A 17575-nucleotide genomic window follows, 5' to 3' on the forward strand; every position below is an offset into this window, starting at 1 on the left:
AATGGAAATAGAACAACGCCGCCGCGGAAACGTAAATATCATACCGTTTCCTCTTCGCTTGTTCTCTGTAGTTGTGTCTGTGCATGCCCAGTAGGAGGAGATTCGCCCAAATAATCTGTTTTAGTGTGGACAGAGATATTTTGAAAAACGCCTAGTGTGGACGCCTGTCGTTTTTACTCGAAACCGGCGTTCTCAAAATTATCCGGTCCAGGGTGGACGTAAGAGAAAGCGGGTTCGTGTGGGAAGGGCGCAACGTACCAAAACCTACCCAGCAAACCGGCAGGCTCCACGGCCGACGCATGCGCACTGCTGTCAACGTGCCGGGGGACGGGAGCCGGGCCAACTAAGCATGCGTATCAGGGCCCGCGAGCTGGGTCGCGTGACGGAGGCGACCGGTGCGTGGTGACGTCACGGGCAGCGGAGTGGCGGTCGGTGAAGGATGTGGTGAGTGCGGGCAGGACGGTGGGTTGTTGGGGACGACTCCAGCGGCTGTTAAATGTGAGGGGTGAGGGGGGTGGTTCCGGTATTATTCTCTAATGCAGTCGCTGGGTATCACAGTCCCTCCAGCTGTAGCCATCGAATTAGCTGCACTCATTGTCCTCCCTTTCCCTACAGATCTCGCCCCCCCATCCCCTCTGTTTCCCGGCCACCTGGCGTTCCCCCACCTACCTCGCTGTCCTTCCTGTTGCCCCTCTTCTTCACTTGCCCGCTCACGATACCCCCTCTTCACCTCCAGGTCTTCCTGTCCCCACTGCGCTGGTCTCTCCTTTCTGTTCTTTGCCTTTCAACCCTTTCTCTCCGAACCTTGTATTGCATCCCATTTTTGTTGTCTTTAGATTCTTAGTTAAGCTATCTAGGTTTGCTCGATATTAATCCTTATACCTTGCGAGATCGTAGATCCTCATTCTTAATATTGACTGTGTCTCATACCAAGATCCTTCAGTATAATAGGAACTTTTTGTTCCAAAAGTCTAATTACTTGCTTTCATTTTGGATCTTCACTTTATTATCTAAACCTTATCTTAAATGGCGCTCTTATACAACAAAGCCTAAATCTCACCAGGCAATATTCTGTTCAAGTAGCATTACTTGGGAGTAGATTTGTAACACTTGAGCTATTCATACTGTGCCATGGGTGCACAGCTGCTCTGCAACTTAACCAATCTACTGTAAAGCTATTCATTAGATTACTGGGCCTCAGAGGATCCAGAAAAACTACGGAATAGTCAATGGTCTACTGCTTTTCTTGAACATGTTTTACCGTCACTATTTATCTCAGGATTTTATAATACCTATGAATTATAAATCAACGGTTCCGGTTTGCTTCAGATAAAATTTGGAAGGGTGAAATTTTATTAAAAATGTATTTTAATGAAAAATAAACTACCTTCAATGTAAATTATCCAAATTAAACTTTCGTAAACCGAAGTAAATTATCCAAAGTGCTCTGTGAGGTAATACCTGGTGAGTGACTGTGTCACCCTTACCTGTTCAGATGTTTCTTCAAGTTCCACGCAGAGCAACTTACAATCTGTTGATTTTGTCCCACCAGAGTTCAGCATTGATAAGTAATGGTATTGCCTTAATCCCATGTTTTCATAAAGTATTATTGCTTAATTTAGACAGTCTATTACAAACGAGCATGCAATACTTCATTCTCTGACTTATTAGAAACGGGATCACCATTTATGTACCACAACAGTGTAGTAGTTCTGTCATCATCTGCTTTTGCAATTATTATGTCCATTTTAACATTCTAGCCTTTGAGTTAGAAGGTTCTGGGTGAATGAAGTTGACATACTGTTGCCTAACTTGAGGAATGCTGTTTCAACATGGTAGTGCAGTGTCACCAGTGACGATTTCCTCTGCTGTCTGTAAGGAGTTTGTACGTTCTCTCCATGACTATGTGGGTTTCCTCCCACATTCCAAAGACATGCAGGTTGGTAGGTTAATTGGTAACATGGGTGTAATTGGCATGTGGCGGGGTGGAGATGTGTCTCTACCAAAGGAGTTGTAAGGTGCTTCCTTCTGCTAACCTGCAGGTCACCCTTGGGTGAGGTGTAACACCTGTTTAGCCTCGCCGCCCCCCCCCCCCTTCCTGGATCAGGGTCAGATGAAGCCATGGGAGCAGGTGGTGGGGTGGATGGTCGTGTATGAGCAGCTGGTGCATATCACAAGTCCTGGTTATGCGACTGCAGAAGCCAGGCAGACAATCTCAGAAGAGTATTGATAACAGCTGGGGTCACCTGTCTTGGATAGACACTTCACAGAAGAAGGCAATGGGAAACCACTTCTGTAGAAAAATTTGCCAAGAGCAGTCATGGTCATGGGACCATGATCGCCCGCGTCATACGACAAGACTCATAATGGTGATGATGGGTGTAACTGGGTGGAGTGGGCTGATTGGGCCGGAAGGGCCTGTTACTTTGCTCTAACTCTAAAATAAAGCAAGTAACCCTGGTTCAACTGTCTGATCTGGTTCAACTGGTTTGAATGGGATTGACTTGGGGAGGACAAAGAGAGATACATAGGGTACATGTTTTTACTTGGGAGAAGGGCAATAGAGTGGTGCTGTCTTGGACCAGAGCGAGTAGAAAACTGACACACATTAGCAGTTAGACGAGAGCTGACAAAATCAAAGCACAACAGTTTAGACCGATAAGAGAAGGGAATGAAAAGGAGAGGCTTCAGATTCAAAGCATCAAGAATTCTAGAGACTGTCACAAGGAAGACCCCCATGCCAGGGGGGAAGGGAGAAGAAGGGTCAATCATTTTCCCAATGGCAGGGTAATAGGTTGCAGTGGTGGTCTGGAAGGGTATTGCTACAAAGGGAACAATAGCATTCAAGAATTAAATTGTTGGCCTGGGGGTCAACATAATCTACATTGATCTTCACATAGAGACAAAGTGTAAATTCTGAATTAATGAAGATTTGTTAGCGATTTGCCTAACCTAGGTCAGTTTTTTTTATCAGTCAATTGTATACAGTTTTGGTCTTCCTGTTGTAGGAAAGACGTGGTTAAACTAGATAAAGTTTTAGATGATGTGCCAAAACTACGCAAACTTCTAAGCAAGTAGAGGCACTGTTGTGGCTTTGTGATGATACTTAATGTGCTGGGCATTTCTGCTTTGAAAAGTTTGGGTTTCCACAGTAAAACATTCCTTATCGAAGATGCCCACTGTCTTTTATGCCAGAGCTCATTCAAGGAAAATACAAAGAGTGCATTCCTGAGGCATCAGTAGTGGAGTAGTGGAGGTACATATCCCACATTTTGTACAATTGGTTTGAGAGTCTACAGACAGCATTTGCAGAACAGCTGAGTTATCCTTCCATTAGTTAACACTTGCATATTGAGTTACAGTAAGACTAAGCAAGCATAGTTTAGACCAGGGGTTCACAACCTTGTTTTATGCCATGGACCCCGACCTTTAACTGAGGGGGTCTATGGACCTCAGGTTGGGAACCCCTGGTTTAGACGTTAGTCCAGTGTTGGAGCATGCTAGCAATGTGATGCATCTATCCATGTTCATTGTCCATTGAGCTTCACTGCAGTTTGGTTAGTCAGTAGCACTTGCTACGGTCTGTCCCACCACAGTACAAGCAATGCTTTCTCCAATATGTTCTAAAGGACGCATAGTTCCCTGGCTCATAGACGTGGCAGGTCTCATTAGTTGCCTCCTGCACTTCTGATACTTGTGAATGGAAACTTCTCAAAACACTTAGTCAATGCTATATAGTAGGTCAACGTGTCCTTGCTCTTGCTATGCATATCCAGTTCCGTAGCATTCAAAGGGGCACTGACAGACAACTGGGGCAGCTATTTACTGCCTGATGAATCACTCTATTAGGTCTGGAACTCATGAACATAAGCATGATGAGTAGGGCCTCTGGCTATTTTAAAACGACTTCCCTACAAGATTTATCAAATGTGATCTTCAGATTTATCAAAGGTGACCAGGCATATAGATGAGGATAGTGCAGTAGATGTGATCTACATGGATTTTAGTAAGGCATTTGACAAGGTTCCACATGGTAGGCTTATTCAGAAAGTCAGAAGGCATGGGATCTAGGGAAGTTTGGCCAGGTGGATTCAGAATTGGCTTGCCTGCAGAAAGCAGAGAGTCGTGGTGGAGGGAGTACATTCGAATTGGAGGGTTGTGACTAGTGGTCTCCCACAAGGATCGGTTCTGGGACCTCTACTTTTCGTGATTTTTATTAACGACCTGGATGTGGGGGTAGAAGAGTGGGTTGGCAAATTTGCAGACGACACAAAGGTTGTGGATAGTGTAGAGGATTGTCAAAGATTGCAGAGAGACTGATAAGATGCAGAAGTGGGCTGAGAAGTGGCAGATGGAGTTCAACCCGGAGAAGTGTGAGGTGGTACACTTTGGAAGGACAAACTCCAAGGCAGAGTACAAAGTAAATGGCAGGATACTTGGAAGTGTGGAGGAGCGGAGGGATCTGGGGTTACATGTCCACAGATTCCTGAAAGCTGCCTCACAAGTAGATAGGGTAGTTAAGAAAGCTTATGGAGTGTTGGCTTTCATAAGTCGAGGGATAGAGTTTAAGAGTCGCGGGGTAATGATGCAGCTCTATGAAACAATGGTAAGGCCACACTTGGAGCACTGTGTCCAGTTCTGGCCACCTCACTATAGGAAGGGTGTGGAAGCATTGGAAAGGGTACAGAGGAGATTTACCAGGATGCTGCCTGGTTTAGAGAGCATGCATTATGATCAGAGATTAAGGGAGCTAGGGCTTTACTCTCTGGAGAGAAGGAGGATGAGAGGAGGCATCATAGAGGTATACAAACTATTAAGAGGAATAGATAGAGTGGACAGCCAGCGCCTCTTCCCCAGGGCACCACTGCTCAATACAAGAGGACATGGCTTTAAGGTAAGGGGTGGGAAGTTGAAAGGGGATATTAGAGGAAGGTTTGTTTTACTCAGAGAATGGTTGGTGCATGGAATGCACTGCCTGAGTCAGTGGTGGAGGCAGATACACTATTGAAATTTAAGAGACTACTGGACAGGAATATAGAGGAATTTAAGGTGGGGGGGTTATATGGGAGGCAGGGTTTAAGGGTTGGCACAATGTTGCTGGCCAAAGGGCCTGTACTGTGCTGAACTGTTCAATGTTCTATGAATTCCATTCTGCTTCTCTACTGCACCTGTAGACTGCAGACAGCATGGGCATGACAAACGTTCCTTACACTGTATAAACCTTTCATTGTTTCTTTTACCACTTGTCTGGTGAAGTGTGGTCAGTTGTTAAACATAGAAAATAGGTGCAGGAGTAGACCATTCGGCCCTTCGAGCTTGTACCGCCATTTATTATGATCATGGCTGATCATCCAACTCAGAACCCTGCCCCAGCCTTCCCTCCATACCCCCTGATCCCTGTAGCCACAAGGGCCATATCTAACTCCCTCTTAAATATAGCCAATGAATTGGCCTCAACTGTTTCCTGTGGCAGAGAATTCCACAGATTCACCACTCTCTGTGTGAAGAAGTTTTTCCTAATCTCGGTCCTAAAAGGCTTCCCCTCTATCCTCAAACTGTGGCCCCTCGTTCTGGACTTCCCCAACATCGGGAACAATCTTCCTGCATCTAGCCTGTCCAATCCCTTTAGGATTTTATACGTTTCAATCAGATCCCCCCTCAATCTTCTAAATTCCAACGAGTACAAGCCCAGTTCATCCAGTCTTTCTTCATATGAAAGTCCTGCCATCCCAGGAATCAATCTGGTGAACCTCCTTTGTACTCCCTCTATGGCAAGGATGTCTTTCCTCAGATTAGGGGACCAAAACTGCACACAATACTCCAGGTGTGGTCTCACCAAGGCCTTGTACAACTGCAGTAGTACCTCCCTGCTCCTGTACTCGAATCCTTTCGCTATAAATGCCAGCATACCATTCGCCTTTTTCACCACCTGCTGTACCTGCATGCCCACTTTCAATGACTAGTGTAGAATGACACCCAGGTCTCGTTGCACCTCCCCATTTCCTAATCGGCCACCATTCAGATAATAATCTGTTTTCCTATTTTTGCCACCAAAGTGGATAACTTCACATTTATCCACATTAAATTGTATCTGCCATGAATTTGCCCACTCACCCAACCTATCCAAGTCACCCTGCATCCTCTTAGCATCCTCCTCACAGCTAACACTGCCACCCAGCTTCGTGTCATCCGCAAACTTGGAGATGCTGCATTTAATTCCCTCATCCAAGTCATTAATATATATTGTAAACAACTGGGGTCCCAGCACTGAGCCTTGCGGTACCCCACTAGTCACCGCCTGCCATTCTGAAAAGGTCCCGTTTATTCCCACTCTTTGCTTCCTGTCTGCTAACCAATTCTCCACCCACACCAATACCTTACCCCCAATACCGTGTGCTTTAAGTTTGCACACTAATCTCCTGTGTGGGACCTTGTCAAAAGCCTTTTGAAAATCCAAATATACCACATCCACTGGTTCTCCCCTATCTACTCTACTAGTTACATCCTCAAAAAATTCTATGAGATTCGTCAGACATGATTTTCCTTTCACAAATCCATGCTGACTTTGTCCGATCATTTCACCGTTTTCCAAATGTGCTGTTATCACATCCTTGATAACTGACTCCAGCAGTTTCCCCACCACCGACGTTAGGCTAACCGGTCTATAATTCCCCGGTTTCTCTCTCCGTCCTTTTTTAAAAAGTGGAGTTACATTAGCCACCCTCCAATCCTCAGGAACTAGTCCAGAATCTAACGAGTTTTGAAAAATTATCACTAATGCATCCACTATTTCTTGGGCTACTTCCTTAAGCACTCTGGGATGCAGACCATCTGGCCCTGGGGATTTATCTGCCTTCAATCCCTTCAATTTACCTAACACCACTTCCCTACTAACATGTATTTCGCTCAGTTCCTCCATCTCACTGGACCCTCTGTCCCCTACTATTTCTGGAAGATTATTTATGTCCTCCTTAGTGAAGACAGAACCAAAGTAATTATTCAATTGGTCTGCCATGTCCTTGCTCCCCATAATCAATTCACCTGTTTCTGTCTGCAGGGGACCTACATTTGTCTTTACCAGTCTTTTCCTTTTTACATATCTATAAAAGCTTTTACAGTCTGTTTTTATGTTCCCTGCCAGTTTTCTCTCATAATCTTTTTTCCCCTTCCTAATTAAGCCCTTTGTCCTCCTCTGCTGAACTCTGAATTTCTCCCAGTCCTCAGGTGAGCCACTTTCTCTGGCTAATTTGTATGCTTCTTCTTTGGAATTGATACTATCCCTAATTTCTCTTGTCAGCCACGGGTGCACTACCTTCCTTGATTTATTCTTTTGCCAAACTGGGATGAACAATTGTTGTAGTTCATCCATGCAACCTTTAAATGCTTGCCATTGCATATCCACCGTCAATCCTTTAAGTGTCATTTGCCAGTCTATCTTAGCTAATTCACGTCTTATACCTTCAAAGTTACCCCTCTTTAAGTTCAGAACCTTTGTTTCTGAATTAACTATGTCACTCTGCATCTTAATGAAGAATTCCACCATATTATGGTCACTCTTACCCAAGGGGCCTCTCACGACAAGATTGCTAATTAACCCTTCCTCATTGCTCAAAACCCAGTCCAGAATAGCCTGCTCTCTAATTGGTTCCTCGACATGTTGGTTCAAAAAACCATCCCGCATACATTCCAAGAAATCCTCTTCCTCAGCACCTTTACCAATTTGGTTCACCCAGTCTACATGTAGATTGAAGTCACCCATTATAACTGCTGTTCCTTTATTGCACACATTTCTAATTTCCTGTTTAATACCATCTCCGACCTCACTACTACTGTTAGGTGGCCTGTACACAATTCCCACCAGCGTCTTCTGCCCCTTAGTGTTACGCAGCTCTACCCATATCGATTCCACATCTTCCCGGCTTATGTCCTTCCTTTCTATTGCGTTAATCTCTTCTTTAACCAGCAACGCCACCCCACCTCCCCTTCCTTCATGTCTATCCCTCCTGAATATTGAATATCCCTGAACGTTGAGCTCCCATCCCTGGTCACCCTGGAGCCATGTCTCTGTGATCCCAACTATATCATAATCATTAATAACAATCTGCACTTTCAATTCATCCACCTTATTACGAATGCTCCTTGCAGTGACACACAAAGCCTTCAGGCGCTCTTTTACAACTCTCTTAGCCCTTATACAATTATGCTGAAAAGCGGCCCTTTTTAATGCTTGCCCTGGATTTGTCGGCCTGCCACTTTTACTTTTCTCCTTAGTACTTTTTGCTTCTACCCTCACTTTACACCCCTCTGTCTCTCTGCACTGGTTCCCATCCCCCTGTTGTGAACTAACCTCCTCTCGCCTAGCTTCAATATCATCTCCAGTATTCTGAATCGAGGAAAAACCTAATTTAGTAACACCTTAGCCATAGTTACGACATTATTTCTCCTTATGGGGAGGGGGTGTTATGCTTCTAACCATTTAGAAAAAAAATCCTTTATTACAACTGCATGCAACATCCCCGTGCATTTGGGAATCTGGATAAAATTAGTTTGCATATGTATGAAGGGTCCACATTGTTGAGTGCAAAGCCAGCTTAATATTTGACGTTTTTCCTGTGTTATGTTTTGGCAAATGATAGACTTTATACTAACTTTATCAGCTCAAGTAGTGAAGCCTGGTTCATAGCAGGTTTGTGGAATAATATGATTCATCCCCGTTTTGCCACATGTGGGGGGGGGGGAGACATGCATGGACAAGCCAAGGGAAAAGGTTCCTTGGGGAAACCACATTACCATTGCAGGTGAAATAAGGCCTTTGGTTGTTTGAAAACAGTCAGCCTTTTGCCAATTCCTCCCCCCCCCCCCACACTATCATCAGTAACATCCTGGTGAAGGGTATTGACCAAAATATCAGTTTATTCCCCTCTGTAGATGCTGCTTGACCTGCTGAGTTCCTCCAGCATTGTGTGTGTGTTACTCAGGATTTCCAGCATCTGCGGTATCTTGGGTTTATCCTGCTAACTTGCCATTTCATCAATAGAAAAGAAACTAGAAGGCTATATATTAGATTACCACTATCCTTTCTGTCTCCTAAATTTTGGAGCATTTCCTGGTCCCATTGGGCCTGCATGTAAAACTTAATCAAACTGTCTCTTTTGCTGATGATGGACTTGACAGTCACAAGTAAAACAGTCACAACCTCAAGCCAATGGATTGGCCTCCTATCCAATTCTAGTACAAAACGCTTGATACAGGGTTGCAACATGTTTACAATAGCATTAATCAATGTGGGTTTGCCAAGCACCATCAATTTATCAAATTATCACACATGCTCAACATGGAAGGGGAGGGAGGGAATGTCGACTCAGACTATGGGAGGCCTGCGTCGGGCACTTTCATGCCTTGGAAGCCTGTGTGGGGCGCCATTCTTCGCACAGACACTAGAACAATGTGTGATTAAGTGCCTTGCTCAAGGACACAAACATGCTGCCACAGCTGAAGCTCGAACTAGCAACCTTGAGATCACTAGACGAGCGCCTTAACCACTTGGCCACGTGCCCACATGCTCAACATAGTTGGACAATCCACACCAGAGCTGTGAGAAAAGAGCTACTACCTTTTAATCAGGGTGACGAACAAGATTTTGAAGGCAGAGTTTCACAGAAGTTTTTCTGATTTGAGGAGTGACCAATCAGCAAGAGGGATTCATTAGAAAGGGCCAATAGGAATAATCAAGTGCAAGCAGAGTGGCTATTCCTCTGAGTGTGCTAGTCTTTAGAGTGGCTTTGGCTCATCAGGCTTGGGTGAGGTAGATTGTCTTATAAGTTGCTCTCTCTTTGTTCTTATTTGTTTACTCCTCATCTATTAGTGCATAGTGTAGTGAGAAAAGCTCTGGGGCAGTGTTTTGTACTGAGTGTGGGATGTGGGAAGTCTGCACCAGGTGCAGCTTGATAACCTTCGAAGCATACAGAAGAATGGGGAGGTGATAGACAGGAGCTACAGGAAGGTAGCAAGATACATGAAGTGTAAAAGAGAGGCAAGAGTGGATATCGGACCACTGGAAAATGATGCTGGAGAGGTGGTAATGGGGGACAAGGAAATGGCAAATGAACTGAATAAGTATTTTACAACTCACATCAAAGTTGCTGGTGAACGCAGCAGGCCAGGCAGCATCTCTAGGAAGAAGTGCAGTCGACGTTTCAGGCCGAGACCCTTCGTCAGGACTAACTGAAGGAAGAGTGAGTATTTTACATCAGTCTCCACTGTGGAAGACACTAGCAGTATGGTGCAAGTTCCAGGTGTCGGGTCATGAAGTGCGTCAAGTTACCATTACTAAAGGTAAAGTTCTGGGAAACTGAGAAGTCTGAAGGGAATAAGTCATAGACAGATGGTGTACACTCTAGCGTTCTGAAGGAGGTGGCTGAAGAGATTGTGGAGGCATTAGTAATGATCTTTCAAGAATCACTAGATTCTGGAATGGTTCTGGAAGACTGGAAAATTATAAATATCACTCCACTCTTCAAGAAGGACTGAAGCAGAATAAAATAAATTATCAGCCAGTTATTCTGACCTCATTGGTTGGGAAGATGTTGGAGTTGATTGTTAAGGACGTCGTTTCAGGGCACTTGGAGGCACATGGTAAAATAGACTTCAGTCAGCATGGTTTCTTTAAGGGAAAATCTTGCCAGACAAATCTCCGTTGGAATTCTTTGAAGAAATAACATGCAGGATAGACAAAGATATGGTTGATGTTGCATACTAAGATTTTCAGGTGAGCTTTGACAAGGTGTCACACCTGAGGCCTCTTGACAAGCTACGAGCCCATGGTATTACTGGAAATATTCTGACATGGATAAAGCTGTGGCTGATTGGCAGGAGGCAAAGAATGGGAATAAAGGAAGCCTTTTCTGGTTGACTGCCGGTGACTAGTGGTGTTCTACAGGGGTCTGTGTTGGGACTGATTTTTTTTTACGTTATATGTCAATAATTTGGATGATAGAATTGATGGCTTTACTGCAAAGTTTGTGGACAATACATAGATAGGTAGAGGGGCAGATACTTTTGAGGAAATGGGGAGGTCGCAGAAGACTTAGATTAGGAGAATAAGCAAAGAAGTTTCAGTTGGAATACAGTGTCAGAAAGTGTATGGTAGAACTTTGCACTTCGATAGAAGGAATGAAAGGGTTGATTATTTTCTAAATGGAGAGAAAGTACTTTGAGGCACAAAGAGATTTGGGAGTCCTTGTGCAGGATTCCCTAAAGGTTAATTTGCAGATTGAGTCTTTGGTGAGGGAGGAGAAGGCAATGTTAGCATTTATTTCAAGAAGAATAGAATATAAAAGCAAGGATGCAATGTTGCAATGTCGTAAAGCACTGAGAGGTGACCTTATTGAAATCTATTATGGTGAAAGGCCCTGATAGAGTGAATATGGAGAGGATGTTTCCTATGGTGGGAGTATCTAAGACCAGAGGATACAGCCTCAAAATAGCGGGGCATCCTTTAAAGCAGAGATGAGGAATTTCTTTAGCCAGAGAGTGCTAAATCTGGAATTCTTTGCCATAGGCAGCTGGCAGAGATTGACAGATTCTTGATGGGTCAGGGCATAAAGGGATACAGGGCAGAAGGTGGGAGATTGGGGCTGAGAGGAAAAATGGATCAGCCATGATGAAATGGCAAAGCAGACCCTGGGCTAAATGCCCTAATTCTGCTCCTATGTCTTATGGTTTTATAATCACCAATGTCTTCATCTGATTTTTGCTATTATTTTTACACCAGTAATTCAAGTACTGGATTTTTTTTAAATGTGAGGTAGATACCATTGTCTTTTCCACCTCCTCCTTTCCTCTGCTCTATTCTGTACATCCAGCTGCTTCTGCATTTCACTTCTCCAGTAATTATACAGATCAAACAGTGTTTTTCTTACCTTTTACCATTTCCACTAATACTCTCTGCCTGGTGAAACCATCTGGAGGGAAACACCTGTGTGCTCCCTTTGTCCACTTTATCTACTCTCAGCATGTTCTGCATTCTCAGGGTCATGGTGTATAAAAAAAAAATTATGTATGTCACTGGCATTCCCTTGGGGAGCAGTACGGAGTCTGGCACAATCCTTTGATGGAGCTCCCCTGCCATTTTAGTTGCTCTCACACACCTATTCGCACTGAGGAATTCCTGTTGTTTCCCACAATGGTCCTTTTCATAGGACTGAAACCTACAGGCAGGGCGCGATCTCATGGGCATCTGAATCAGGACTCAAATCTCTGACTGCTGTGGCTCTTCTGCCAGGACGTGGTTCCTTTATGGGGGACTCAAATCTCTGTTTACAGTTGCTTCCTTCTTTGGCAACTGATGTGATGGCCTACTTCAACTATTCTGGACAGGAAGAAATTTGAGTTCCAATAACAGAGTTAGTCCTACTTGCTCACAGACTCAGGCCAGATTGGCCACAAGGGCTCAGTTTTGTTCCCTATATAGCAGAGGCAAAGGTTTTCCATCTCAGTGGAATCTCCAAGAAAACTCATTGCCAATTAACTGAACTCTGTCATCCAGTAATCATTTCTTTTTATTTATTGAGATGCAGTGCGGAATCGACTCTTCCAGCTCTTTGCGGTACAGTGCAGCAACCTCCAATTTAATCCTAGCCTAATCACAGGAGAATTTACAACGACCAATTAACCTACCAACCGGTACGTCTTTGGACTGTAGGAAGAAACCGGAGCACCATTTCCCAATCAAGCTTTATTTACTAGTGCACAAAGAGAACAGTACAGTCCCATTGACTCTTTGAGAATCTTGTACACTTCGTTTCATATTAAAATACAAATAAAAGAAATCCCCAGTCACGATTTAGATTTACAAGTGTTTGTGACCAGTAGGAACCATATTTAATCTCATCGAGTCAAACATTCATATCTTAGTTTCAGGGAAGAGTCGTTGTCCTATTGGATGCTTGCTTATCCCTCTTTAACATCTTTATCTTGTGTGGTCTGTTGGATTTGGCTATGTCATAATATCCCACAATGTTCTCAGGGGAATTGCCTCTTCCAAGAATATTGTACTATACATCACACTATTTTAACCGTTGCCATGCCTTAGTTTCCACAAAACATTGCTCTCTCTCACTGTCTCACACACTCACACTTGTAAAGAATACAGATGTCCTTGAACAGTTTCCTTTTGTTATTACCCATTTCATTCAGGGCTATCTGTTGTAAGACTACAGAGATTGGATCTGATTTGATGGGTTTTTTTCCTGGTACACCGCATGTCAGACAGGAGGATCCCAAAAGACCTGCTTTATGGGGAACTGGCCTCCGGCAAGAGAGCACAAGGGCGACCCCATCTTCGTTTCAAAGACGTTTGCAAGAGAGACATGAAGTCACTGAAAATGAACGTCGAGAGGTGGGAAGACATCGCAAGCGATCGCTCTCACTGGAGGCTGGAACTACACAGTGGTCTAAAAAGAGGAGAAGAGAAGCTGAGGCTTGCTGCTGAGGAAAAGCTCACTCGTCGGGAAAACAGCACCAAGACAACACTGGAGGACAGTGCCTTCAAGTGCAGTTGATGCAGCCGAGACTGTCACTCCCGTGTGGGCCTGTACAGCCACAACAGACACTGCTCTAACACAGACTGAAGCAGGACTTTCCAGGCGCAGATCCATGGTCTTGTGAGACTAACGGATGCCACCACCACCTGGTGGATATACACTCAGTGACTACTTTATTGGGTACCTTCTGTACCTAATAAAGTGGCCACTGAATGTATGTTCGTGGTCTTCTGCTGCTGTAGCCCATCCACTTCAAGGTTTGATGTTGTGTGGTCAGAGATACTTTCCTGCACGCCACTGTTGGTGCGCATGGTCATTTGAGTTATTGTCACATTCCAAAAAATTGAACTACTCTGGCCATTCTCATCTGACATCTGTCATTAACAAGGCATTTTCACCTGTAGAACTGCCGCTCACTAGATGTTTTTTGCTCCATTTTCTGTAGAAACTGTTGAATCCCAGTTTCTGAGATACTCAAACCACCCCATCTGACACCACCAATTTTTCCACAGTCAAAGTCACTTAGATCACATTTCCTCCCCATTCTGATTTTTGGTCTGAACAACAACTGAACCTCCTCCTCCTCCTCCTCCTCTTCTTCTCCTCTGACTTTTCTTTTTAAATCTTTTTATTAAATTAGTACACAAAAGGTAAACCATATAGACCCTAATACACTGTTGCAATATAAATTTGCAAGAGATATTAATACACAAAAAAAAGTTAGTACAAACAGTGCAGTTTAGATATAAAATAACAAGGTAATATAATAGTATACTAATTTTCCATACATATCAATAAAGAGAAGAAAAAAACCCAAACCCCCCCCCCCCAAAAAAACCCACCGTGCAACTAATCTAAAAAGCAAAGCAAGGCAATGGGCTAACTAGGTATCAGTAGATTTAAAACAATCACGTCCTCAAACCCGACCTCCATTAAAAACAGTTAAAAAAGCAAGAAGGGAATGTAGATATGGGCAAAGAGAAAAAAAAAATTACATTAAATGAAAATGTTGAATAAAAGATCTCCAAGTCTGTTCAAATTTAACTGAAGTATCATAAAGATTACTTCTGATTTTCTCCAAATTTAAACATAATATCGTCTGAGAAAACCAAAAGAACGTAGTTGGGGCATTAATCTCCTTCCAATGTTGTAAAATACATCTTTTCGCCATTAAAGTAAGAAATGCAATCATTCTACGGGCTAAAGGGGAAAGAGTACTGGAAATTGTAGGTAATCCAAAGATAGCAGTAATAGAATGGGGAGAAATATCTATATTCAATACCTTGGAAATAATATTAAAAATGTCTTTCCAAAATTTCCAAAGTAGGACAGGACCAAAACATATGAGTTAAGGAGGCTATCTCCCCATGACATCTGTCACAAAGAGGGTTAATATGAGAATAAAAACGAGCTAATTTATCTTTAGACATATGTGCTCTATGAACAACTTTAAATTGAATTAGGGAATGTTTGGAACAGATAGAGGAAGTATTGACTAGTTGTAAAATATGCGCCCAGTCATCCGCCGAGATAATAAAGCCCAGTTCCTTTTCCCAATCTGACCTAATCTTATCAAATGGAGCTTTCCTAAGTTTCATGATAGTATTATAAATAATTAGCCGTTACACCTTTCTGATATGGATTAAGGTTAATTATAGTATCTAAAATATATGTAGGAGGTAACGTCGGAAAGGAAGAGAGTATAGTACTTAGGAAATTTCTAACTTGGAGATATCTAAAAAAATGTACTCTTGGTAAGTTATATTTGTTAGATAATTGTTCATAAGACATAAGGGAACCATTTAAAAATAAATCCAAAAACTGTAATATACCATTAGTCTTCCAAATTTGAAAGGCACTGTCCATGGAAGAGGGGGGAAAGAATATGTTGCCTAAAATAGGAATCGCAAGCCCAAATTGACTAAGATTGAAAAATTTTCGGAATTGAAACCAAATTCGTATGGTATATTTAACTATCGGGTTACAAACCTGTTCGTGGAGTTTCAAATCGAAAGGAAGAGAAGATCCTAAAATGGAGCCGAGTGCATAACCTTGAGCAGATTGTAATTCCAATACTACCCATTTAGGAATGGATAGGGTGGCTTGGTCAAGTCACCAAAATTTCATGTGTCGAATATTAGTTGCCCAATAATAGAATCTAAAGTTAGGTAATGCCAAACCTCCATCTCTCTCAGCTGTCTGTAGATGTATTCTACCCAATCTCGAGTTTTTATTTTGCCAAATAAATGAAAAAAATTTTAGAGTCAACTTTGTCAAAAAAGGATTTTGGAACAAAAATCGGTAGTGCCTGAAATACATATAAAAATTTTGGCAGAATAAACATCTTAACAGCATTAATACGACCAATCAAGGTTAAATAAAGTGGAGACCATTTAAATGAAAGTTGAGTAATGTGATCAATTAAGGGTAGGAAATTAGTCTTAAATAAATCCTTATGTTTACAGGTAATTTTAATCCCAAGATATGAAAAATGGTTATTAACCAATTTAAACAGGAGGTTCTGATATAAAGGAACTTGCTTATTAATCGGGAAAAGTTCACTCTTACTGAGATTTAACTTATAACCTGAAAAAAGACTAAATTGTGCTAATAAATCTAAAGCAGCAGGAATAGATTTTTGAGGATTAGAAATGTATAAAAGTAAGTCATCAGCATAAAGTGATACTTTATGAGACTTTAAACCACGAGTTATACCAATAATATTTGGAGATTCTCGGATAGCAATTGCAAGAGGTTCTAATGCAATATCAAATAATAAAGGACTAAGAGGACAACCTTGTCTGGTACCTTGAAAAAAAGGAAAAAAAGGTGAGTTTAAAGAGTTAGTACGAACTGAGGCCATAGGAGAATGATATAACAATTTGATCCAGGATATAAATTTCAGGCTGAAATTAAACATTTCAAGCACCTTAAATAAGTAAGGCCATTTGACTCTGTCGAAGGCTTTTTCAGCGACTAAGGAAATGACGCATTCAGGATCATTTTGTGACGGGGTATAGACAATGTTTAACAGTGTATGAATATTATAAAAAGAGTAATGACCTTTAATAAAACCCATTTGGTCTTCTGAAATAATATAAGGAAGTGCTTTTTCTAATCTGTTTGCTAATAATTTAGAAAAAATTTTAGAGTCAACATTTAATAAGGATATTGGTCTATAAGATGCACATTGAGCAGGATCTTTATCCTTCTTTAATATTAAAGAGATCGATGCTCTATAAAAGGATTCGGGAAGTTTACCAAGTTTTAATGAGGCCTCCAGAACCCTGAATAACCAAGGAATTAATGAGGATGCAAATAAATGATAAAGTTCCGCGGTAAACCCATCAGGACCAGGAGCTTTCCCCAGGTTCATAGAAAAAATAACATCCTTAATCTCATCAGTGGTAAAGGAAGAGTCTAACATAGAAGATATATCATGTGAAATCTTAGGGAAATCTAGGTTATCTAAAAAGTCATACACATGTTTAGAGTCTCGTGGAGACTCTGACTGATATAAGGAGGAATAAAAGTCAAAAAAGGATTGATTAATCTCAGCTTGATCAAATATCAGTCGATCTTTTTGATTATAAATCTGATTAATTTGAAATTTAGTATAGTTAGTCTTCAACTGATTAGCCAACAGTTTACCAACTTCGTTTAATAACATCGACTTCTCTAACTTCCGCTAGGCCCCACCTCCCCTTCGTACCCCCGCTGTTACTTATTTTTATGCACACATTCTTTCTCTCACTCTCCTTTTTCTCCCTCTGTCCCTCTGAATATACCTCTTGCCCATCCTCTGGGTCCCCCCCCCCCTTGTCTTTCTTCCCGGACCTCCTGTCCCATGATCCTCTTGTATCCCCTTTTGCCAATCACCTGTCCAGCTCTTGGCTCCATCCCTCCTCCTCCTGTCTTCTCCTATCATTTTGGATCTCCCCCTCCCCCTCCAACTTTCAAATCCCTGACTCACTCTTCCTTCAGTTAGTCCTGACGAAGGGTCTCGGCCTGAAAGTCGACTGTACCTCTTC

General features: G+C 42.4%; 1 protein-coding gene across 4 annotated transcripts in view; it reads left to right on the forward strand.

Moving 5' to 3' along the window:
* The first annotated feature begins 368 nt into the window (after positions 1 to 368).
* The window catches only part of entpd6 (ectonucleoside triphosphate diphosphohydrolase 6), a 77488-nt gene continuing 60281 nt past the window's right edge, over positions 369 to 17575 (forward strand). For 2 of the 4 annotated variants that reach the window (XM_072265666.1, XM_072265668.1), the window contains exon 1: positions 369 to 444. The gene's annotated coding sequence lies outside the window, so the exon portion shown is untranslated. The remainder of the gene's footprint in view (positions 445 to 17575) is intronic. The other 2 variants (XM_072265664.1, XM_072265665.1) reach the window with 1 other exon arrangement.

Source organism: Mobula birostris, chromosome 8 (genome assembly GCF_030028105.1).
Source record: "Mobula birostris isolate sMobBir1 chromosome 8, sMobBir1.hap1, whole genome shotgun sequence".
Lineage (NCBI taxonomy): Eukaryota > Metazoa > Chordata > Chondrichthyes > Myliobatiformes > Myliobatidae > Mobula > Mobula birostris.